The sequence below is a fragment of the Meles meles genome, chromosome 5 (genome assembly GCF_922984935.1).
Source record: "Meles meles chromosome 5, mMelMel3.1 paternal haplotype, whole genome shotgun sequence".
NCBI lineage: Eukaryota > Metazoa > Chordata > Mammalia > Carnivora > Mustelidae > Meles > Meles meles.
This window is the reverse complement of record NC_060070.1, coordinates 14,192,297-14,217,794: the sequence shown is the minus strand read 5'-3', so window position 1 is coordinate 14,217,794 and position 25,498 is coordinate 14,192,297. Positions and strand designations below refer to the sequence as shown.

Genomic DNA, 25,498 nt, shown 5'->3' with positions numbered 1-25,498 from the left:
CAATTCTTTCAATTCTTGTTGGACTGTAACTTAAGAATGAAATGCAATAGCTTAATGGGCACCTTGACTTATTTATTCCTTGACAAATAATGGAAAAGCAGTGAACTAGTCAGCTATTATTAGTAACTCTTGATAAAATATGTATTGTGACTGCCTGAGAAAATGGTCCAATATTTCTTACGAGCAAAAGCAAGGAAAATGACAAACGTTCATTACATTCATTTCTTCTTTAAATCCAACATTTATTGAACTACTATTATGTGCCCAGCAGCATTTAGACAATAGCAATCCAGAGACAAACTTTTACAAAAGTTTTAGCATCCAGGGGTTAGAGGACATCAAGGCGATGAAGGACAGTTCATTAATGGAGTTTAGGTCTCTGCGTGGCCAAAGGATGGCTGAACTCTGGGAATAGAATTTTAGGTACTAAGAGATTCTAGACATGATTGCTAGCTGTTTTAATTTACCCAATTTATTCTTTATAATTCTGATGACTAAATACTCTCCACTTTACAAGTGAAAAGCCCAGTTTTAAATAATTTAAGCAACAGCCTATGCTCTAAGCACTGGAATTGAGATTTGAACATAATCTGACAGACTTCAAGGTCCACGTGCACTCTCCTGCTGCATAATCTATCAGTGACCATATTATATGCTGGTGATTTGGAAGTGAGGGCAGACATCTTTTCTACCTACGGCAGAATCTCTTCATTAAAGGGAAATGGAAGCTGGAAGGCGTGGCCTCAGAGTTGACCCCAGGTGACTGACTATGTTAGATGATTACGAAGTGCTACCTACCAGCAAGACACCAGACTCGTTGCCTGGCATTCCATCAGACTCAGTGACCTGTTTTGGTACTTCGAAGGCCTTTTTGCTTCTTCACAGCCTTCTGTTAAGGGACGTGATAAGCCTTATCACCTGGCTCCTTCCAGAAGTCCTACCAGCAGACACCAGAGGACGCTGGGACAGTCAGATGAGACACCCGGAGGGAGGAGAGGAAATGTAGCCTGCCAGAGCCATACTTTGTCTCTGATTTTTTCCCTGAGGGGTCAACTTGTATAAACACACACCGTTCAAGTTAAGTAAAATCATGAATATGTGTGCATGTACAAAAACATGCGAACACAGGAAGATTAGTTCTAGATTGTTACATTCCCAAAAATGTGACTGGGGACAAAGGAGCAGATAAATTTCGCCATATTAGAACTTTTTCTGGGATATAAATCTTTAGTTTTTCCAAAAGGGGAAAAAAAAACTATTTCTAAGTTCTATACTGAAGTCATATCCTCATCGCTCTGTAACCTATTTCCATTTTTATTTTGGATTGAAGCATACCCAAATGGAAGCTAACATTCTCATTTTTTAATGTTCAGATCAAAGGGAAAAAAGAATCAAAGCATTAGTTGCCACAGGCTCACGAGTTCGAAGAATGTCTTCCGTGTCTCTCTGGTTAATCAGTTCTTCAGAGAAGGGAAAACGGAGGGTAGCTGAACGATACAGGCCTTGCAATCGGATGAACGGAATCACACGTTCCTCAGTCTAAGAAATGCAGCTACGGAATGTAATAGGTGTATCCTGGAGTCAGGCTTTGTCCAGGGCCCATCAAGGAGATAATGAAAACCGGTAGGAATCAGATGACTATTTGAGTTTTCTTAAAATTTCAGGGGATCGTTCATTGGCTTTTGTGGGCCTATCTAACTCCGACGGCTGTAACATAATCCAACAGACAGCAGTGGTCACTCAGGGTTCCCTTAGGCCCCGTGAGCATGGGGAGGATCCTAATCACAGTTGCCAACTGAGGGCTGCCCTATGTGGACTGATCCAAAAATGTTTACGTGTCTGAATATTGCTTCCTTTCAAATGCTAATAAGGACTAAGCCCGAAACATTTTGGTGCCCTCCTCAACTAAAGGAACAGTACAATGCAAACATTAGGCATTCTACTTTCATTGTGCATGGGTCTTGCTTTATGCTTGCTATCTTAAAATATTTATTTCTGGCCGTGGCCCTGATACTCCGCGGCTGGCCCTTGGTAGAATCTCAGCCATAATTGTCGAATGAATAAAATGAACTGTGCAATGAGCTTTCTCCCTGCAAATCATTATGGAAGTATACATCCATCTCAGAATGGTTATAGTCCAGTGAGCAAAGAGTATGGCTAATGAGTGTCGAATTTCTTGCAGTCATACACACAGTCCTCATCAGTTAGTGTTCTCCAATTCTGTTAACTAAAAACCAGGGCACTATGACAAATCACAAAACATACAAGAGGATACAAAATTTGAGTAAACGGCCTACGGTCGATTATAACAATGCATTAGTAGTTTCAGTGTAACAGAAGAGGGTTTTAGGACTATTGGGCTGAAATACGCCATTTCTTTATGATGACATCATTAATAGTAATCACATTTTTATTTCCTTTGTGTTTATATTTTATTTAAAATAGGCCATAAAATATTACCACCCGTTGACCAGGGCACAGCAAGAGAGTTCTATTTCCATGCTTTCCTGCAGAAGGCAGGGTGGAGAAGGGCTGCTCTGGCTGGTGGTTTCTGCCACAGCCCACTGGCTCCTCCAGGCCAGCAGAATCACGTGTCCTCTCAAGTGCGGCTACTACCCTCTTCTCCTAGCAACCGTATTATGTTAAAGTACGGTTGCTGAGGTTGCCAGGATATTCTTCTATTCTTGTTCTCCATGACCAAACCAAAGGGAGGAGAAAATGTAAACCAAACTCGAGGTGAAGATATAGGGAGAGGGACCCAGAAAAAAAAAGAGCCCTCCTCTTATTACCAGGAACTAAGCTGAGCAAAGTACCTTCTGGTTAATATGTTAGATAAATATATATTTTTTCTTCTTTTGGGTAAAATAAAAAAAAAAAGTAACAAATTTTCAGGAGACCTGCAAAATAATGGCTATTAAACATTATAAGATTCACTTCTTTGTCATTATTCACTGAAAGCCAATTTTTCCCAATAAGGGAAGAGAGATAAATATTTTACAATTGTCAGAGTGACCTGAGAGAGTCTAAACTGTAATTACCATCCTGTTTAACACATAAGTTTTGAAGCAGATGCCACATTTCACTGAACCTAAGACATCACTGATTGTAAAGTAAAAGTACAAACTGAGTTCTGAAAACGTTAAAATATGAAAAAAAAAAAAAACCCTACCTGTATATAGAATTGTTGAAACATGGTATATTACTTGTTTTGGTATTTTAATCAATTCTGAGATAAAATGTCTTTATGCAAGGAAAGGAAGTAAAGTTTCCCAGAATCACAATAATAAGCGGTGGAGACAGACATCAAATTCACATCTGTTTGACTATTCATTATGCCATGTTGTCTCTCTGGTTCTTCGCACAGATAATAAATAAAAATAGTTACCAACCAGCATGTTTGCTTGTTGAAGTATTTGTCATACTAATTCACTAGGTAATTCACCAGGTATCATTAGCCCTGCTTTATAAATGAGAAAAACCAGACCCAGAAAGATGGAATGACTCGCTCAAGGTCACATAATTAGTAAGGGGCTTAGCCAAGCTAAGATAAATGACTCTTAAGCCAGAACATGTTTGACTAAGATCAGACATTAAGCAATGACCGGACCTGAAATTAGTTCATGGACATAAAGATTATTCAAAGAGAAATATCCAAGAAGAGTTGTTACACACATCAAATAGATGTATTGATTTATTCAACAAATATCTACTGAATGGCTACTTTGAGCTAGGCTCTGTTTTAGGACTTGGAATACAGAAATGAATAAAAGACATAAAAATCGCACAGGACTTCTAAGTGCTACGAAGAGAAGCGAGGTGGAGGGTAGGAAGGGAGGGGGAGACTGCAACTTTATTTATTTATTTTTTTTAAAGATTTTATTTATTTATTCGACAGACAGAGATCACAAGTAGGCAGAGAGGCAGGCAGAGAGAGAGGGGGAAGCAGGCTCCCCGCTGAGCAGAGAGCCCGATGCGGGGCTCCATCCCAGGACCCTGAGATCATGACCTGAGCCGAAGGCAGAGGCTTTAACCCATTGAGCCACCCAGGCGCCCCGAGCCTGCAATTTTAAACAGTGGTCCAGGAAGGAGTCCCAGAAAAGGTGACATTGAACAAAGATAAAGGAGATAAGGAAGTGAGCCACACGGATATCTGTGGGAAGACCATTCCAGGCAGGAGGAACAAAGGGTTTGAGTTAGGAATGTTCTGGCCCATTGCACGAACAGCTAAGAGGCTGTGTGGCTGGGGCAGAGTGGCAAGGGGGGAGGGGAGGGGAGGACTGCAGAAGGGTATGGGGGAGAGGAGGTGGAATGGAGGTCGTGGGCATATCACAGAGGGCCTGTAGGGCATTTTAAGGACGCGGGGTTCTACTCAGAGCCGATTATTAACCTTAGGCAGAGGAGCCTCAAGGAATTTGAAATCTGGTCAACCTCAGTGAATCTGTCTGAGGTATTCTACTCCATCGGTCCAACTTAATCTCGGGTTACTTGGCAAGCAGAGGGCACTCTGTATCTACCTTATGTTATAAAGCACTACCTATTCCAGAGAATGCTGACAGGCAAGATTTCAGCTGTATGGATAGCTAATACATAACTAATACATAGATATTTATTAGACTCCTATTATCCATGCTGGGCATTTAAAAAAAAGTTCTCCTCACCTCCGCCATCCCAACCCCAACAAAAATCAGTCCCCACTTCTGATAAGCTTATCACTTAGTGGTGAGTTCACAAAAGTCTGTACTGAGTGTTCACTTGTGAAAGAGCAAGCATGGAAGTAGCCAGAGACGGTTTTACTGACAGTAAAATGGAAGGTGAGGTTTTCTAAGTGGACAAAGGCAGGTTAAAACCTTTCATCCAGAGGCAACGGCATGAGCAAAAACAAGGAGGCTTATAACAGCAAGGCCTATTTTCTTAAGGATTCATTCATTCATCCATCCGTCTACCCATTCACTCATTCAGTGTGACTGGGGTACAAGGTGCCTGAGAAGTAACAGCAACTGGAGAAAATTAGGCAGAGGGGAATCATGGAGAGAGCCCTGCAGAGCATTTGGATTTCATCTGGTGATGGGGAGGTATGGTATGTTTTCTGAGTGTAAAGTAGCAACAGAAGTCACACGTTGGTCATGCTGGCACCAGCGTGCAGAAGAGGTGGAACGAAGTGATAACATGGGCAGGAGGCTACTGCAGTGGTCCAGGCAAGATGATGAGGGTGAATGGGGAGAACAGAAATGGAGAAATGGGACAGAGGTAAGAAGTACTTGAGAGATAAATGAAGCCTAGGTTAGGGATCGATTAGTTAGGAGCCGGATGTGAGTGAGAGGGAGTTCAAGGTCAACTCCTGGTGTTCCAGCATGAGTGACTGCATAGATACCACACTCTCATAAGAACGTGGGAAGGAAAAGGGTTTGCTCATGGAAAAGACAAGAATACAAGTGTCATTGTGCGATGCAGGCAGTTCCGGTGGAGGGGCAGTCTCTCTGAGGCGGCCAAACAAGAATTCATGAAGGTCTTAGAACTTTAGCTTAGACCTTAAAAGATGGTCAGGATTTAGAAAAGTGAGCATTCCAGACAGAAAAAAGTCTGAGCAAAGGTTCGAAACTGGCAGCAGAGAAACCATTTTCTGCAGGTCAAGAATATTGGTCTTTGCAGGCAAGAAGAGTGGTGGAAGAAAAGGGAGGAAGAGGTTGGTCCTCAGCTGACATGGAGTCTGCGTTCAGAATCTTCCTTCTCGGGGAGAGGATTCACCACTGGGTGAGGCATCATGGTCCACTGTGGATCAGCAATCCTAGATGATGAATGGAAGCCACCAGAAACATCCTAGTGATACTGATGATGATGCTATCTGAGTATCACAATTCTTTGTCATGCTAAGATTCACGAGCTCACTGGGCCCCTTTGCAGCTAGAATGAGAACTTGGCCCTCCTGAATCCGTCAAGATTAAACAGACATTTTGGCCGTTCAATATGCCTAGCCCCAGGTGCCATGTTTTCCCCCAATACTTAATATTATAGTTATGTCTGAAGTGTCAAAAACAAGTTTAACACTTCACTTGAGCTGATCTCATCTCACCATGAAGGCTTTAATTGTTCTTGAAAGTTAAACTAAATAAATTCCATGATGAATTTTTCATGCTATTTGTATACAACAATTACAAAATAAGCCTCTTAAAATCTATACTATCTTTTCTATCAACACACACGGGAATAATCAAATTTTAATTCCACCTGAGCAACACATCACTTGAAAAAAAAGTATGTTAAAGTCCCAGCTGTAAAAATAACACTTGCTCTGTTTAGCCTTAAATTATTGCAAGTGGTGATGGAATATTTGTAATGTGTTCTTAAGTCCATTACTGAAACACAAAGTAGCAACCAAAGCATCACTACATTCAGATGTCTTCCCTTCGTTTCCCCTTGGCAACAATCAAATCCCTAACAGCTCTTGATAACTCGTCATTTCTTGCTTCAGTGCCATCCCTGAAAACAAAGCCATCCTGTGATTCTGTATGTGCCATTATGAACTGAGACAAATCACAGGTAAAAGGGGCACTCAGATTGCCCCAAACCAGTTCTTCCAGGAAATATTGCTTCTCCTGTAATATAATTGGAAACTCTGAGTACATGTCAGTTACAAGGCAATTTGCTAAACACCTGTCCAAAGGGCGGGGGGGAGCACCATATCCTTCCTTGTAACTTTAAGCTGCCTCTGCTTCTTCTCTTTTATAGCTTTATTCATTTTTATTCATTTCACTCCCATGCTGGCTCTGCACATTATACAACTTCCATACATAATTTTTCCAAGAGCTGAGACACGATAAAACCACATTCCTATCTTACTGTCTAAATACGCATTTCAAGAACTTATTCCTTTTGGTTTTCTACCTCTGTTAAATGTGATCTGTATTTTCTGATATACCTCGGAATTATTCTACTTCAGTTAATTATGCTCTAAATTCTCTGAAATGTACCTCAGCGCATAGAACACTATTAACCAAGTTTGGCAGTCAAATGCAAGAAACAGCTAAGGGATGAAGATAAAACAGGAAGCTCCTTCCTGGGAAAATCCTGGAGGGAAGTCAGATTTGTAGCCTAAGAAAAATGAGCTCACTTCTCCCCCTCGTGCCCAAAACTTTATATTTCTTTGAATGAAAGAAGGTAGGGGAATGCAGTCTCCTTCCTCTGACCTCTCGTTCCAGTATTTTCTGACTCGCAATTAATACATTAGTAGTACAACATATTGGTTTGAAATGAACTGATATGCAGTCATGTCAATTTTTAAAATAATTAAGGTCTAGGGGAGCCTGGGGGGCTCAGTCAATAAGCCTCTGCCTTTGGCTCAGGCCATGATCCCAGGGTCTCAATGGGGAGACAGCTTCTCCCCCTCCCACACCCCTTGTGTACCCTCTTGGGTTCCCTCTCTTGCTACCTCTCTCTCTCTGTCAAATAAATATATAATTCTAAAAAAAGAATTAAGGTCTAGAAAATTCCCATTACATTCCAATCTGATACAGCTACCATGTCTTTGGTACAGGCCTACTCAGCATCACTTATCTGTACCTATTAAAGGAGTGAAAGAACATATATATAAAGAATATATACATATATAAGGAACATATTATATATATACATATAAAGAATATACATATATATATATTTTATAGTCCTGCTTTATAAGGATCCCAAGTGCTTTACAAATGATTCCCTCTAGGAATCTACTAAAAAAATCAAAGATCTAACATGTATGGCTCAAGGAGGCAGGCATTTTTGTGCATTTTGTTCTCTAATAAATCAGAATCTCCCAGAACAGTGCCTGGAACATAGTAAATGCTCAATAAGTACTTAAAAAAAAAAAAGATTTTATTTATTTATTTGACAGAGAGACACAGTGAGAGAGGGAACACAAAAAGGGGGAGTGGGAGAGGGAGAAGCAGGCTTCCCGCTGAGCCAGGAGCCCGCTCATCCCAGGACCCTGCAAATTTGTTAAAAGAGAAACTTTACTGGACGAGTGATGCACAAAAATTCTGTCTCTCAATCATTCACTATCCATTTTACTTACAACTTTTCCCCCAAATCACTTATTCTTCATTCTCAGATTATCCCTATAAAAGCCAAATGCAGGGCAGTGTTAGAAACAAACAACAAAATATCACAGATTATGAATATAACTTCAGTTTCCTTTTTATTTCCCTACGTTTGAATGACAGGTCACTGAACTGTCTTCAAATAGAAGAGTGAACAGTATGAAAATCTTCCTTACTTCACTTTGCATTCAAAAAGCTGCCTTCCCAATGAGTCTGTGAGGTGACTATTTTTCTTTTTAACACTAATTTCCATTTTTAAAACTTACATTCTTACTCAGTTGACTCTATGGTAATTTAGTTTTGCTCATTAAACACAGGCAACACTAGGTCGGACATCCCTATATGGAATGATTTAACAAATTATAATTAGGAAAGTCTGTTTACTTTGTTTTAACAACCAAACACTTCATCAATTGACTAAGCAATACAGTTAATATTATGATTAAAGCTTCTCATTCAGCATGCAAGGAAAACTAGAATGAGAACGTTTTATTCTGTCTTCTAAGCTGCAAATGCTTCTTGTCATTTTGGATGCCTCCAGTAAAGCCATTAGAGAAAACCCAATTTGTAATAGTTGTCCCACAACATCTTTCTTCTGGCTATGAGTTAAAATATTAGTGATGAGGAGATGAGGGGGAAGAGAACCTATTATTTCTGTGGACTCAGATGGTTTCAAGGTGCCTTTTGAGTTTATTATGCTCTGTGGTTCTAAATCCCTTGCCTGCCCACAACCTTGGGGAAATTCCACTACCTTGGAACTGCTCACTTTACCCCAGAGTCTGGAGGCAAAGCTCAAAATAGGGCTAAATAATCAAAATTTCTTCCGAGTACCGGGACTGACCTTGAATGAATGAATGAGTAATATTACATATTTGTTTTGATTTAGATATGGAAACATTTTAAATTTTTCAAGAATGAATAAAATGAGTGCTCCGGATAAATCTATGGCATTTCCCCCAAAACTTCTCCATTGATAATTTTGCTTCTCACTGCCAAAAAACTTCATCCTCTCTACACCCAAAATAAATGCTTGAAAAAGGTCTTCCTCGGCTCTACTCCCCACCTGAGGCTGCTGTTACCCCTTCTCCACTCAAGTCCTCTCCTTAGTTCTTTCAAAAAGTTCATCTCTGTTGCCGGCCTCCCATTCTGGTTCCAGTCTCTCAACTGCTTCCCAATTTCCCCATTACTAAGGGTCTTCCCTCACCTGGCACCTCTGCTTTTCTCTTTGTATGTCGGTGACTTGATTTACATTTTAGGCAATTTTGATGCATTCCTTTTTCTTTTTTTTAAAGATTATTTATTTATTTGACACATCGCAAGTAGGCAGGCAGAGAAAGATGGGGAAGCAGGCTCCCTGCTGAGCAGAGAGCCCCATGCCGGGGTTCGATCCCAGGACCCTGAGATCATGACCTGAGCCGAAGGCAGAGGCTTAACCCACTGAGCCACCCAGGCGCCCCAGTTTTGATGCATTATTTTCTGCCACACACACCATGCATTCCTTACCCACATGTGCTCACGCACACATTAAACACGGTAGGGGTTTTATTGTTCGCTGTCAGGAGGGATCCTAAAAGGAATTATACCTCATAGCTAATCAGTCTTACAAAGAGTCCTGCTAAAGTATTTATGCTAAAATAGTAGAAGATACTTTTGAAAGATAGTCTTCAAAATGTAAATGGGTGATATTAAATAATCTTAACGAAAGAGAAAGGGAATTTGCCACCACGTAGGGTCCTTTGTGCTTTTCCCACTTAGACTCTGCCCCTTAGAAACATGATCAATGAATATTCATGAACTTCCTATTACTATTAGTGCCAAGGCTCCTTGTGAGTAGAAAGGAAAATGTACACAGCATCTGTGCTCTTCTTTTAAACCTCAGGGTCCTTCAAATTCCCAGTACAACTATGTCATTATTATAATCCTTATTCGCTTCTCAGCTACTGTTTTAGGGAGAACTTACCGTTCTCAGCACTACCTCCGATTAGCGACCGCATCAATGCAAGCTGAGCTGTTCCCCATCCACAAAACAGTCATCCCTTCCACGCACTGCACACCTATCCTGTTCTTGGCATTGCTCAGCGTGCTAGTGCACATTCTGCCCTACAGGACGAAGGAGACTGATCGGAATTTAAGAGAGCAGTAAATGCTATGAATTTGACAAAGCAGATTGCTGTTAGGAACAACAGGGGGCAGAGAGTCCAGAAAGGGTCTCTTGGAAGAAGTTGACATTTGAACTGAAATATGAATGATAAGGATCAGGGGGGAGTTTCTTAAGCAGAGGAAGTAGCAAATGCAGAGGGGAGGGAGGCTGTAAGGCGCTTAGAGCCTTTCCTCCCTCATGTTCCTGTTCCCTGAACTACTCTGCTTTCTCCCTTCTAGGATGAGCTCCTCTTTAATGCTGTCCTAAATGCTGATTTTTCAGACTCAGGAGTATTCAGATGCCCAGCTAGTCTTTCACAGACTTAATGCCACATACTTGACCTTCAAGGGTTTAAAAAAGAAACAGCAATTCAAATCAAGTCTGCATCTTCAAGCATCTTCAAGCGGAAATGAGTCGTTGATCTCATTGTCTAATATGTCACTTTTCCTTCCTTAAGAATCAATGTGGGACGCCTGGATGACTCAGTGGGTTAAGCAACTGCCTTCAGCTCAGGTCATGATCCCAGGGTCCTGGGATTAAGCCCTACATCTGGGCTCCCTGCTCAGTGGGGAGCCTGCTTCTCCCTCTGCCTGCTGATCTCCCCTGCTGTGCTCTCCTGCGCAGGCGCTCGCTCTCTCTCTCTCTCTCTCTCTGTGTCAAGTAAATAAATAAAATCTTAAAAAAAAAAAAAAAGAATCAATGGGATATACTCTTCATGGAATTTAGTGCCAGGAAATAAAACTTCTGGAAAACTGTTTTCATTCATTAAACAATGAGTTATAGGTAACCTGTCCTGCAACCCTTTCATTTTTGGCTGCTGGAACCCCAGAGTTAAAACCTAGTGCTCCTGTTACAATAACCTGTCCAGGTTTTATGGTATGTCCACCTTCTCTCCCCATTTATTTCTCTTTGCAGCCTCTTATCTCTATTTTGTTTCACTTTCATTGCCCTGTGTGAAAGCGCTTTTATTTAAGCCGCCTCAGACCTTTCGGAAATAGATGATGTATAAATCATTAATCACAAGTGCCTTCCGCACAATCACAAGCAACTTCCTCAATGCAAAGTCCCACGTGCTGCCTGGGTCCTAGTCTTACCCCCTCTGCCACATGACATAACTCAGCGGCTCCTCCTTCATAAACCTGTCTCCCTTTTCCAAACCTTTTGGGAAGACTACTCGAAATACAAATCAAGTTGGTTAAAAGCAACTCCACTTCTTTGGCTTCGTGGCAAACTACAGTGTCTTTGCTCTCCTTTTCACACATTATTTTTTTCATCCTGACCATTTTACATGTGAGTGTGCGAGTGTGCACACGTGTGTGTTTCAGTTTCCCTCTTTCCCCCCAAGCCCATTCAATGCATGCAGACTTTAGGATTCTACTCCCAGCTCTCACTGCTCGCTACACTGTTATTCTTGGCAATCACCTACTACTGTCACTTTTAAGTAAAGGATTTTTGAACTGTACTTGCAGCCCCGGTGTCTCTCCCGAGTTCACGTTCCAAATCCCCTGGAACATCTGAACCTCAAGAGTCAGAATGAAGTCCTGCAGTTCTTTTCCTCGCCCATTCCTTAAATCTCCTCTGTAACGTCTTTGCCAAGTGCGTGTCCACCACGCATTCGATAGCAAACTGACCGCCTTTCAAAGCAGCCCATCTAAGTAGCCGGTTTTGACTGTTAAAAAAAGTTATTTCCAATAGGATGGCAAAATCCGTCTCTATGACACAGGCCTCCCAGTTCTAATGCTATTTTTTTAAAAAGATTTTATTTATTTATTTGACAGACAGAGATCACAAGTAGGCAGAGAGGCAGGCAGAGAGAGAGGAAGGGAAGCAGGCTCCCCGCTGAGCAGAGAGCCCGATGCGGGGATCGGGATCAATCCTAGGACCCTGGGATCATGACCTGAGCAGAAGGCAGAGGCTTTAACCCACTGAGCCACCCAGGTGCCCCTCTAATGCTATTTTTTTTTAAAGCTTTATTTATTTGAGCACAGGAGGGGGCAGCAGGATAGAATCTCCAGCAGACACCTCTCTGAGCAGGGAGCCCAAAGCAGGTCTCAGGCTCCTGAGATCATGACCTGAGCTGAAATCAAGTCAGACGCTTAATCAACTGAGCCACCCGGGCGCCCCCAATGCTTTTCTTAAGACTAAGATTAAGGGGCACCTGGGTGGCTCAGTGGTTTAAGCTACTGCCTTCGGCTCAGGTCATGATCTCAGGGTCCTGGGATCGAGTCCCGCATCGGGCTCTCTGCTTGGCGGGGAGCCTGCTTCCTCCTCTCTCTCTCTCTCTGCCTGCCTCTCTCCCTACTTGTGATCTCTATCTGTCAAATAAATAAATAAATAAAAATCTTTAAAAAAAAAAAAAAAAAAAAGACTAAGATTAAGAGCTAAGATGCACTGAATGCCGACATGTACCAGGACCTCCGCGCACACTATCTCTTTACCAGTCTTCCAGGTGGTTATATTATGCCCCTTCGATCATTGCGGCAATTTTTAATTGATCTAATTATTCACATGACTCTTCTCCAAATGGTGAAATACACGTGTTCTCTAAGAGGAACCGCTCTATCCCAGGTTCAGAAAGGACAAAGTCCTCCAATCACTTCTTCCATGAACTACTGGATTTTGTTAATTCTACCATGTGTATTGCAAACCTTCAACCACGGTGTTCGGGAGGAAAGAAATTCAAAATAACAACATTCCAGCTGTGGTTTGAATATGCAGAACAGATCTGTCCTCAGCTTCACTCTAGACACCATGTGCCTCCGTGGACACAGCCCAAGGCCGGACCTGTTGCTTCCTACGCAATCAATGAGACTTTTAACTCTGATGCGTACATGAGACTATCCTCGAAGTAAACTCAGCTTATGTCCTCCCTAGCCTTTTCATCAGGTTGTTTTCACATCTCGTTGGTGTCTGAATTATCCAGACACAGGCTCAAACCCTCCAGCTTGGCTCTGAGGTGCCTTTCACATCTTCTACATCTCACTGGTGACCAGGTCCTCAGGCTCTGAGTTGAACGTGTTCTCACAATGTCATTGCCTGCGACCGTGGGTTGAGCCCTTCTCCGTTTCCCAGTCCAGGCTCCGCTTCTCTCACCTGGACAGCTAAAATCCTGTTCCTGCTTCCCTCCAGCTCCCCACCGTGGACAGACCTGATGAAGGCAGTTCCTATGCTGCGCTTGCTCCTTGTGTGGTACAACGGCGCTCTGTGCCTGGCTGGCTCCGCACACCGATCTCAATGCTCCCCAGTGCCTGCCTCCTTTCTGGCCTTACCATCTTGTGACTCCCTGCATGTACTATGCACTTCTGGAAAACTGTACCACAAAGCGCTTTTCGAATGCTCCTGGTTCTGCACCTTTATTTACATTGTCTTTGAGCCGAGAAGGCCTTTGTTTGCCTGTTTGCCTGTCAAAATTCTACCTTTCAATAACTTGAGAAAAATGTCACAACCTCTATGAGACTTTTGCCAGATCCTGGGTTTGGCCATCAAAAATTAATCACAAGTGCCTGAGTTCTCACAGCACTTTGTTTCCCTCCTAGAACAGAAGAGTGATAGCAATTTACAGTATATAGTATTTCTTTCTTCAGCTGGTCTCTAGGCCCTTACATCTTAGCTTTGGCATATTTAATTTTACTATTCCCAGCTAGAGTAGGGCTCTAATTAGTTGCATTAATTACAAGTAAGGAGCCAGGAAACAAGGTGAAAGTGATGACAAGCTAAACCTGAAGAAAACTTGGCAGTATAATGTAAATACTTGGAAAACCAGAAAATATTTATAGGTGCACCAGAAGATCACTCTCTCTGTTATTTCTGCCTGCCTCTGATTTCATGTTTTGGATTGTGGGCTCTACCTCAAGCACATGAACTCTTTCTTTTTCCCTGAAATCCACCAGGCTAGAACTCCCAGGGCTAGGGGTCAGAGGTCAGCACACCAACTGCCAAGGTTGATTTTGGTTGTAACCAAGAGCATCACTGAGTAACTGTGTTCAGAGATCCTACTAAGCCATAAATGCACATTTCCTTAAAAATAAGCTCAATGGCAATGAGCAGATAATCTTCTCCAAGCACACTTGTCAGTCCCCCGACCCCCAACTGAAATCTTAACAGTTTCACCATTAAGCCACTGCACTGCCCACTGCTCAATAAACAAATCTTAGCATGTGTATTTATTCATTGCTGGTATTTTAAGTCAAAATGTAAAGGTCTCTTTATATCATGAAAATAACACTGATTTGAGGTAAGATGGACTTTGGAGTAGTTACATTTAAAAAGAAAAATTTGGAGCCGATTTTTAATAGATGTGAGTAAATTTTGGTATTACCTATAAGTATTTTTAACTATTCAACTTAACCTATGCCAGGTCAAGAAAAGTGCTTCACGTTTTTTGCTTCCTGGAATTAACATTTCTTTAATGAAATTCTACATCATAAAACACCACTTGCATTACTCAGATGTTCAGTCAATGAAATTACTGAATTAATGAAAAAAAATTACCTTCTTAAGATTAGGTCACATGAATTCATGAAATTGGATGTGGTTACATAATATAGCAGAATTACATAATAATGTATTGAATGATATTATACTTGAAGATATAATGAGTTTTTAGCTAATGGTCTTGTTTGCTGACCCCCGTCTTCCTTTTACTTACTTTCCTTCTCATCTCATTGGTTCTTCTTCTTGTACTCTAATGCATGCATTTTTCCTCCTAAACACTTGGCTATGATTACACAGGGACCAGGTCTGTTTCTCACTATCAACCAATGAACAAAAAGGGGAAATGCACCCATACTCTCAGACACTGACACATAAAATTACCTGTTCAAAATATTAAACTTCGAAGACAATACCAGTGAATAAGGATTCTCTATCTTTTGGTTTTTAGCATTAAACATGATAAATAAGTATATCCTTCCACTAAATCCAGCATTTATATAAATATGGGTGGGTCGTTAAGCACAGGCATGATCTTACTAAAGATAATTAAGTCTAAAATATTTCTTGAACAGCAAAAACCGATGACTGGACATAAGCAAATTAGGGAAATACGGGCTCTGATAGCTTGAATCAAAATGGCCAATATTATTTACTCATGAACAAATAGAGATATGAAAATCAAGTCAGTTTATTCCTAACTACCAGAAGAGAATAAAACAGCTGGGTTGTTTTGTTTTATTTTCTTTTCCTGGTAGATTTAATATTTGAGGTCTCGATATGTTTTAATTTTCAGGCAAAAATTATGTAACTACTCTAAAAATTATATAAAATAACAAACACCTATTTTCTGTAAAACGTTAGATATACAAAAAGAATTGCTACTCCTTTCTTTTCAATTTATCTATTTAGAAATAATACTTATATTACCAATCATACTACTACTGATAAAAAGAGATAAAAGGTCAGTCAAATATCAAGTTTCACCCACACAGTAGGTGAAGACTCCAATTCACAATGGAATATTTAATACTCTAGTTTAGAGTTTTTAATACTCCAAATTACAGCATTCAGTTAGTCATAAGTAAGTTATCTAGGTCACTATATTGCTTTATAGCACGTCTATGCCTTAGTGCCCCCATAAAAAGATATTGCTTTCTTCTTTGTTTTCATGTAAGTCTTGATCATACTAAACTCACAAGGCATAGGAAAATGCTGGATGGTCTGGTAGTGGTGAGTAGAAATAAACTGAGAAAGAAATAGGTTCAAATCTCAGATTATCACCTATGGTTACTTATTAACAGCCCAGTTAAAGGCTTAATGACAAGCAAGTTAAATTTAGTAGCTGAAATGAGGGTGTAGCTCACCTTCAAGTTACTTCATTCATCATGTCGATGTCTTTCATTACTACATATAGGTAAATTAACTATCCATTCGATTTTTCTAGGGAGGATTTGAAGTCTTTACCCTGATTTTATAAATGATATCAAATCTTCCTAGATCAGGATACATCGAGTTGGGAGGTTAAGAGAACAGCCGAATGATTGATTTCAACAAGTAGGTACTGAAGAAGGTTTTCTTTCTCCAAAATCAAACGTAATTTTATTTTTTTAGATCTGAAAAGGGCATTCTGGATTTCTGGCCAATGTACTACATTACCAAAAAAGTATTATCAAAGAAGGAACTATAATAGAATCAGGAGACAATTTTGTATTTTTGTTCTACAGGAAATGTGACTCCTAAGGAAGGTGGGCGTATCACTCTCTTGGATTCCCCGTGCTCACTCCTCCCCCAACACTTTAATAGACCTTAAAGTATATTTTAATGATCAGCCAGGGTAATTTTTAAGTGAGGGGGGGAAGGGCACGGACAGATATGTACAGGCATTTTCTTTCCTTTAATGAGAGAAATGGGAGCTGAGGTGGATTCACAAAGAACAGTAAGCCTCCTGTCTTTTGTCGTCTGCATGTGGAGGTGGGTGGTTAAATCATCTGCCAGGGAGAACCACTTCCTGCTTTCCCTTCCCCCTTATCTGAGTCTCTGCTTAGCGGCTCTCATTTGGGGGAGTGAAGTCTACACTTTGAGGTCAATCTGCCTAAAACTGCTGATTCCTAAGGAGATCGTTACTCATGACGTTCACCTCGTATTTAGTTACGATTTGTAAACAGAATGAACAGTGCTCACTAGATGGAAACAAAACCATAAATTGAAGAATTTTATATGTGAAGTCCTTGCACAAAGGGGCCATGGTGAATGAATTCTTGCATTCCAAAATCTTATCATAGAGTATGGCATGTAGTAGGCGCTCAGGAGTGTTTATGAGTGAATGGATATTTGGTTCACTGGTGGGTTCAACAAACTGGTCAGGAAAGGGTAAGATAGCAAACACGCAGAGAATAACTTCAACATTAATAAGGACCACTACTGAAGACAAATACTGGCAAGAAATTAAAATCCCTTCAAGCACCTACCATCTGCATGATGTTTCTTGGATTAATTTAAATTACTTAACCCTAATACAGTATCTAACACTTGCATAGTGACTGTCAGTATTTGAAGCATTTTTGCAGACATAATTTCATTTAATCCTTATATATTTTTGAGGTATACACTATCAAGTCTTCAGTTCGCTAGATGATGATACCAAGTCTCAACAAAGTTAAGGTTAAATCTCCGGTTATTTGAATTCCAAATCTGGGCTCATTCTATGGAATGAGCTTTGCTTTAAAAAAGTGTCTTTCTTTCTTCCTTTTTTTTCTTTTTCTTTTTTTTTTTTTTTTTAGGTGGAGACTTTTTAGGCTAAGAAGCAAAGTACATGATTTCCAATGCTACCGTACAATTATTTTTTCCCACAGAGCCAAAATATTTATTTTATGAAAAATTATTTAGAAATGTCCACAGTCCACAGAGAAATGTCTCATCACCCATTTTTCTCAGCTACCCAAGATTTCCATTTACTTACTTGCTCAAAACAATAGTTACTGATTTCTTTACATATTTTGTCATGAAAAAGTGGAAAGTAAATCTGAATTTTACTTTTCTACAATATTTATTTAATTAAGTTCTCTAGATACTTCACCCTTATATATCAGCTGTAAATTGATGGTCCAGCTGTCCTTTTATTTTAACATATTTTTAAAAGGATTTATTGATTTATTTTTTTCGTTCTCCTAAAAAAGCATCTTTCTTTCCAGGGTGATTTTCCACACGCTTCTTTCACATTTTCTAATTAAATCACACAGACTGCCACTTTTTATATAGTGGACTTTCAAATATTTGTTGATTTTGATTAGCTGAATCCTGAATAAGTAGAGGAGGTGAGAGAAACAGGGTGGAGACATGGAAACATGTGTTTGTCTTCCTAGAACCAAAACTGACTCAGAAAATCTCTAGATTAGATACCTTTCATAATACACTAAAATGAGCCCCTGCCTTTCACTGAGACTAGAAGTAAATAGAAATGGTGTTATCAACTTTAACAAAGAATTTCCACTGGATTTAGCTCACTATACCATTGGGAAGACCTGAGATAATTGAAGAAATGAAATAAACACTTACCTGCTCATTTCATTTATGTCATAATTTCCCTTGGGTTGTGTTTGTTTTATTGTAATGTCATAGCTCTTGAATTATAACCTCTGTATTTCAATAGACAATCAGCAGTACATGAAAAGCCTGTGACCTAATACAAGGAAGTAAATATTTGCTTTGCGAACCACATTCATTGTCTATAATAAAATTATATTTATTGACACAGATTTAAAACAATCTCAAACACAAAGTTTATGAAATTCAGAGAGCTTTTAGATATTTATTACTTAAGCCAGAATTTCAAGTATGAAACACTTATATAATTTAAAGAAAAAGCCTGCATATCTAGTAAAGAGTAGAGCAAGAATTCAAGTCCGATTCTCTTTGAAACAAGATTTCCTGTTCCATTACAACTTACTGCTTTTCCTACTGGGGTCTCCCATTCATTATAAATTCCAAATTCACTGATGCTGAATAACTGAGGTTTTACTATATTTGATAAACCAGAACCAGCAGTCATATAACAATTTACCCTTTCTAGGCAGCTTCTTATCTAAGAGACTGCAGATTTTTTTTCAGCTAAGTATTCAAACTTTTGAAACCAAATTTGTCAAAAGTTATAGAATTTAAAAAGTTAAAGCCAGGCGCTTATAAGAATGCTGAATCCCATGAAACACTATAGATACAGAATTCATTAAGAGATTAGATTCAATTTTTACCATTTAATTTTACGTCCAGCTAAAAATTTCAGATAAGACACAATTCCAATCTGATACGGTTTTATAATTCGACTTAACTGACTGCATTCGGATGAGAAACTTCAATGAAGGCCCTGCAGGTCCTCCAGCTACTCCTGTATTTCCTTTTAAATCTCAGGAAAACCCAAAGTTTCTCCTACAGCACTGGCAAGGACAGAAATCATCCATGAAAATCCAGGAACTGATCATATAGTAAGGTGTGACGTGTGTGTGCACAGTGTGGAAAGAAAAAAACAGCAGACCCTAACTACGAAGTGACCCTGGGCTTCTGAAAGGAAATGGACACTTTGGAAAGCCCAGGTACACTAGGAGGTGGGACTATGTTCTGGACAGCACAGCGGCCCTAATCCTGTGGCTGATCCATCTCCAGACTTTGCTGTTTGCTCCTCTCCAGCTGAGTTGGAGTCTGGTTCAGCCACAAGGATCTCTGAAGTCTCTGCCACATGTCCTCTCTGTCACTAAGCATTTCCTTTCTTTGTTTGCTCCTGCCATTTTTAAAAATTCACATTAGCCCTTAAATAAATAAGAAAAATACACCAGAATACCAATAGAAAAAATAGGCAAGAGACTTGAACAATCCATCCTTAAAGAGGAAAAAAGAAAAAAAAATGTACATGTCAAAAAAGTTACTAGCATTTTTAGTAACAAAAGAAATAAAAGTTTGAAAAATACTATTTTCGTCTATCAAGTTAGCAAAGATTTTTCAAAAGGTGATATTATGTTGGTGAGAAGCAGGGGTTCTGGCCAAGCATCAAGCATACACACACACACACACACACACACACACACACACACACGCTAAACAGATAGGCAGACAAAAGCCAGGCATAAGGATGTACATCAGTTACAATAGTAAAATATGGGGAATAACATAAAAATCTAAAAATAAAACAATGGCTGCATAAATTAAGACGTCCATACATTGAATTATTTTCCAGTCACTAATTGTATTAAAAATACCAAAACTGGCATTAAATACCAGTTTTAATTTTTTGGGAAACACCAAGAAAGTAATGTTAATTTTTTAAAAAGTATGAAATTCTACAATATAATTCTAATTCTTTAAAAAATAGTATGTGTTATGTGTAATGATAAACTACCCTGTAACTTCAATAGCAATTCCTTAGGCACTGAGATAATTCTTAGTATATGCCAAGCACATGTTCAGCACCTTATATACACTGCATTACATTTATGCTTATAAATATCTTAGAATGTGGGTCTTTATCCCTGTTGAAGAAACTGAGACACAGAACAGGTAAATAACTTGATCACGCTGAGAAAGCTCTTACATGGAAAAGCTAAGGTCAGCTTGACCTAAAGTTTCTATTCATCATATCCATGTCTGCCCATGCAATTTAAAATTTTCCGTTTCACATATTTTTATGGGCTCTAGAGGTTCTAAAATAAACATTTAGTGCCTTTATAATTTGTAAACAAATCAAGAATATAAATGTTATATTAAAGTAGGCATATTCACAAAGTGACAATTCTAAAAATTGCTTCCTTCAAAGATGTTGGACCACGAACGGATCTTTATGATCTCAAACTAGTGTACTTAGTAATGATCATGAGCACTCCTTTTAATAAATGTAATCCCAAAGGCTTTCATGAGCCACGTCAATTCTGCAACATTTATTCATCTAGGAAATACTTATTTAACACTGCCTTTTGCCAGATATTGTACTAGGTGTTGGTACAACAGCAGGACAACCAGTCTAAAATACTTTCTTTGGATATGAGGAAAGTCTTTGGGGGATAAGGAGAGAGGGAAAAGAGATAGGGAAGATGAGACTGTCAGACTAACACTGAAAGTCCTGGCTACATACATCTAAGGAATGATTTTTTTTTTTTAATTTCCATAAAAACTTATAATATTTCTGAGGATCCAGGACACCCCTCTGCAAATGTCATACAATTTGAAGCCTCTACAATGCATTCATATTTTACTCTAATTATACTAGTCAGATGAACTCAACACATCATATAGTATTACTCTCCTGCACAGGCTATATGTTTGCTTTCCTGGGTGGTACAATATTTTTATTGTTAAGTAAGCAGAACTGGACTATCAGAAGAAGGATTCTTAGCAGAAGTGCAGTTGGAGGGAATTCCATTCCTCTTGACTCCATACCTCTTTGTCTGTGCCCACCTTCCACTTTTCTAGAAAACCTCATGTCTTTCAGCAAATGTCTTCTAACATGAAGGCTATTGTCTTCACAGCTGTAGATTAACAGGTAAATGCTTTTTTACTTTTTAATTTACGAGTCAACCAAAATTTTTATCAATTTAGACCTAGATCATTTACTTTTACTTGGCTGTTTTAATAAGATCAAAGAAGTCAGAATACATATATTATAAATAAGTGTATATTTTTCCTTGTCTACAAAGTCCCAGGCCCTAGTGACAGAAAATGTTAAGAATATTATTATTAAGAAAAATTATAAGAAGTCCATATGAATGACAATGACTTAGACTTTCAATATTGAGTTCAAATAAATTTGGATCTCAGGGAGATCCCAAAAAGCAAAGAGTTATCTATTTGAGAAGGAAAAGCTGAGATGCCTTAGAATTGGACATGGACAGCAAATTAACTCTCCTTGTTAATTCGCTTCCAGGGGGACTAAACACCAAGGAATCACTGAGAAACCAGAGCAGAAAAGATCTAAGTATGTACAACTTAAGTTGTTTGTAAACTAGGTGGTTTTCTTTATCTTTCAGACTACAAATCTAGGAGGAAGGATGAGTGCCCTTAGTTCTGGGATCAGCTGTCACTGCCATGGAGATTCGTCTTATTTAATAAATGATACCATCCAATCTTTTAATAGTAATGAACACTTGTTTTGTCATCTTCAAAAATCATATATTACCCTCCCATGGTTTCTCTAAATAGTTTTTTAAGATTATAAAAATACTCAGTAAATCTACTCTCCTATGAGTGTGCTAATTACTGTTTTAGTTCATGCTAACAGAAGAAATGGCTTAATAACAGTAACTTAACTGGAGGAGATCAAACTGCTCATTCATTTAAACTACTGAGTACAAATCACCTTTGCACTTGATATTAGGGGCTATAATGTATATTTCACGGGTACCTGCTACTGTTACTTTGTACAAAAGGTTTAGAAACAGATACAATTCAGAGTGTTTTGATTTTCAAAATTATTTAATATACACAGTGTCTAGGAGATATGTGAGTAGCAGGAAAACTTTATTTTCCTCTACAACAATTAAAAACTGTTTCTTATATCTCCAATTAAATGACTTCAGAAGGATTCATTACCCGGAAAACCGGTATGTATGAACGCCGGAAATTCAGATGACATCCAGCTTAGAAATGTTTATTCTAAATGGGAACCAAACTATAAGATTTCTCCCTATTATTTGTGGTAGCCTTCCCATGATGGAAATAATCTCCCTGTAAAATAATCTAACAAGGAAGAAAGAAACAAACTATGGGAAGCTTGCAAAGTTCTCTGGACAAACCTTCCAGAGACTCTTTTAAAGAAGGAGGCATTTATCGAAGGGTCAGGGAGGTTAGGAAAACTATGCCAGGAGCCAGGGTCAGTCTTCCCCGGAGCGACCCAGATTGTCCCAGGTGAGCAGTGCCCCGGGCTCCGGATGGAGGCTGCGGACGCAGGGCGGGTCCCCGAACGGCGGGCATCTTTTTGGCCGGGCGACCTCCTCTCGGTCTCCAGAAGCCCCGCGACACCCGAGGCTGGCGCGGGCTGCCCGGGACGCGCTGCCAACAGCCTCCCGCTCGCGAGAAGCATCTCCCCAGCCGGCGGCTTCCGAGGCCAGCTCGGTCCCTCCGCCATCCTCAGGTCCTCCGACATTTTTCGCGGAGACAGGGAGGTAGGGAGAAGGGGAAACGGCCGAACGTCTGCAGGCAGACTCTGCCGCAGCACAAGAAGAGGAGGAAGGAGGCTAGCGAAGAGGCGGCGATTAAACCGAATCCGTCGACAATAAGAAGAATCCTCATCCCCCCCCCCCCCCCCCCCCGGGCAGGGGAGGCTCGGATACACCCACCCGGGCAGCGGCTCGGGGGTTGGTGGGCGTTCCTCCTCCTGGTGCCCCCGTGGCTGGGAAATCTACCCTAAACCGAGCACACGAGAACTCCCTTTCCTACGACTAACGGGAGGGGAGGAACAAAAGAGACCCGCACGCCCTACATACACACACACACACACGCACACGCGCGCACACTCAGCTCACCGACGCTCTAGGTGTGCATTTCTGCAACCCCAGTGGCTTACACCTTCCCCACCTGCTCAGTGCATTCACCTGAAGATAAAGAAGGAAAAAAACACCACCCCGAGGTGATCTGCCGATGGGTCACCGTTAATTTCACATTCGGTTTTCTAACAAACCACCACGAAAATCCCGCAGGACCTCGCGCCCCCGCGGGGTCCCCGCTGCCCCCGGCCCTCTCTGCGGGTTCCGCGAGGGCGCCCAGCTCGCCGCTGCGGACCCGACCGACGGCTCCCCGGGCGGGCAGGACACTCGCCCAGCCCCTCCGCGGCAGCTGGAGGGAGGCGAGAGGACCGCGCGGTGGCAGCAACGCGGGATTCAACTTCCCAAACCTGCGGCGCGGACCCCGCTCCCTCCCGCGGCGCCGCGGCCGGCGCCGAGCCCCCCGCGCCCGCAGCCGCCCCCGCTTGGGCTCCGGCAGTTGCACTCTCCGCCCCCTCTTTCCTTCACCTCCCCCAGCCACCACCTTTTCAAAATTCATGCATCGGTGCAAAGCAGACATTTTGATGTCATTTACTTAGCACCGCTCGGTTTCGGAGGCAGCATCTTACCCAGTGCCTGGAGGTGTGGGCAGCGCACCGATGGGTCCGGGGGCGCGAGGCTCGGCTGCTCGGTCCTCTAGCGGAGCGGGTTTGCTGCCATCCGCCCAACTTCAGCACCCAGCGGGCGAGAAGAGAGGGAGAGAGGCGAGGATGGAGGGGAGAGGGGAAGGGGAGGAGGGAGGGTGGGCGGGGAGCGAGCCGGAGCCGCTTGGCAGCGCGCATGCGCCCCGCGGCGGGCGCAGCCCCTCGCCCGGCTCAGCCCGAGGTGCCGCTTCTTCCCCCGGCGCGCGGCCGCGTGAGTCACGGCCCCGCCCCTCCCGGCGGCCGGGCCCCCGCGCGCTCGCCTCGGCTCCGCGCCCACGGAGCGGGGGTCTGGCCGCGGCTCCACGGGAGCTTCGGGCACCCGGGAGCCTTCCTGGATCGGAGAGGCTCTGGCTCCTGGGCGCCGTCAACTTCCCGTCCGCCCGCAGTCCGCGCTGTTTCTCGTGCTCCGTAGGAGACCGCTGGGAACCCGGAGCTCGTCTTTCGAGGGAGGAGCTGCAGAAGCGCGGTCCCCGGGGAAGCCGTCCCTGCGTGCGGCTTCGAGAAACTGTGGAGTCGAGCAAGTTTTGCTCCCCGAAGGACTCGACCGTATGAGGAGTTCTTAACTTTATTGACGTCCTCACCCAGAAATCTGACCCTTTACCCTAAAGAATTATTTCAGATCAGGTCTGGGGGCGTATATTCCGTCCCAGGTGTCTGGACCGCTGGAACCAGAGTTCCGAGCGAGAAAAGTCGATGACAAGGCAAGAGCCGTGAATTACTAACAGAGCTGTTGATGCTGGGGGCCTGGAGCATCCTTTGGGGACAGCTCGGTAGCTCTCAGGACTGATAATTGTTCCATTCGCTAGCGGAGCCCAGCTTGATGGTGAAGAAGCTTTGGATGCTTAATGCATCATGAGCGCTAGATTGCATCTCCCGTGATTAAATTGAAGTGTTTGTGAGGGCGAATTAGGGGAGCTGGTGTCTTCTTCAGATGTGACATCTGTGGGAAGAGGAGCGAGTTCCTGGCTGGAATGATTAGGCTTTTTTCTTATACCTACTTAAAACTGTTTACTCGTAAATATATATGATTTCCCATAGCTTGTGTGCGCCCCTACTTTCAAAGTGTTACCCTTATGTCAGGCTCCCTTACTGAACACACTCCTGGCCTCCCCCCCCCCCCGCCCCTCTCTATTTATTTCAGTTAAATGTATGTTTCAGGATTTGCTCCAGGGCCTTCTTTCTCTAGCTGCAGCGTGGCTTTGGGTACCAGTGTTCTTCAATGCCTATCCTCTGGTGTTGGTCTGTAAATTGTTTCCTCCCGGTCTGTAATGAGAGATAAGGACAGAAATTGAGAGTAACATTTAGAAACTTCCCTAGCATGCCTTGCTATCCAAGCACATTAGTCAGTTGCACTTGTATGTCTTATTTTATTTGTAAAGTAATTGATTTTTGTTGGATTTTATAGAAGTATTGGTCCATGTTACAAAAAAAAATTTTTTTTAAAGCAAACAAATGTTGAAGAAATTAGGTCTTATGGTTTGGCCAACCTCAAACTGTGTGTCATTCCTGGATTTATATCTTCAGTTCTGATCTCACGGAACACTTTTATGTTCTCTACAACCTTAATGGCTCCATTTGAAGAATAATGATACTGGTTAATATTTATTGAGCCATTACTGAGTGTTAGGTCCTAATCTAAATGTTTTACATATGTTTCTTATTTTCTCTACAAGGTATATG

The 25,498-nt window shown here is 41.4% G+C and overlaps 1 protein-coding gene across 2 annotated transcripts in view; it reads right to left on the bottom strand.

Annotated features, from left to right (window-relative positions):
- The window catches only part of RGS17 (regulator of G protein signaling 17), an 89,356-nt gene extending 65,459 nt beyond the window's left edge, over positions 1–23,897 (bottom strand). Inside the window, exons 1-2 of one of the 2 annotated variants that reach the window (XM_046006610.1) lie at positions 23,744–23,897; positions 21,076–21,164 (exon numbers count right to left, since the gene is read on the bottom strand). The gene's annotated coding sequence lies outside the window, so the exon portion shown is untranslated. The remainder of the gene's footprint in view (positions 1–21,075; positions 21,165–23,743) is intronic. The other variant, XM_046006609.1, reaches the window with a different exon arrangement.
- Between the last annotated feature and the right edge of the window lie 1,601 nt (positions 23,898–25,498).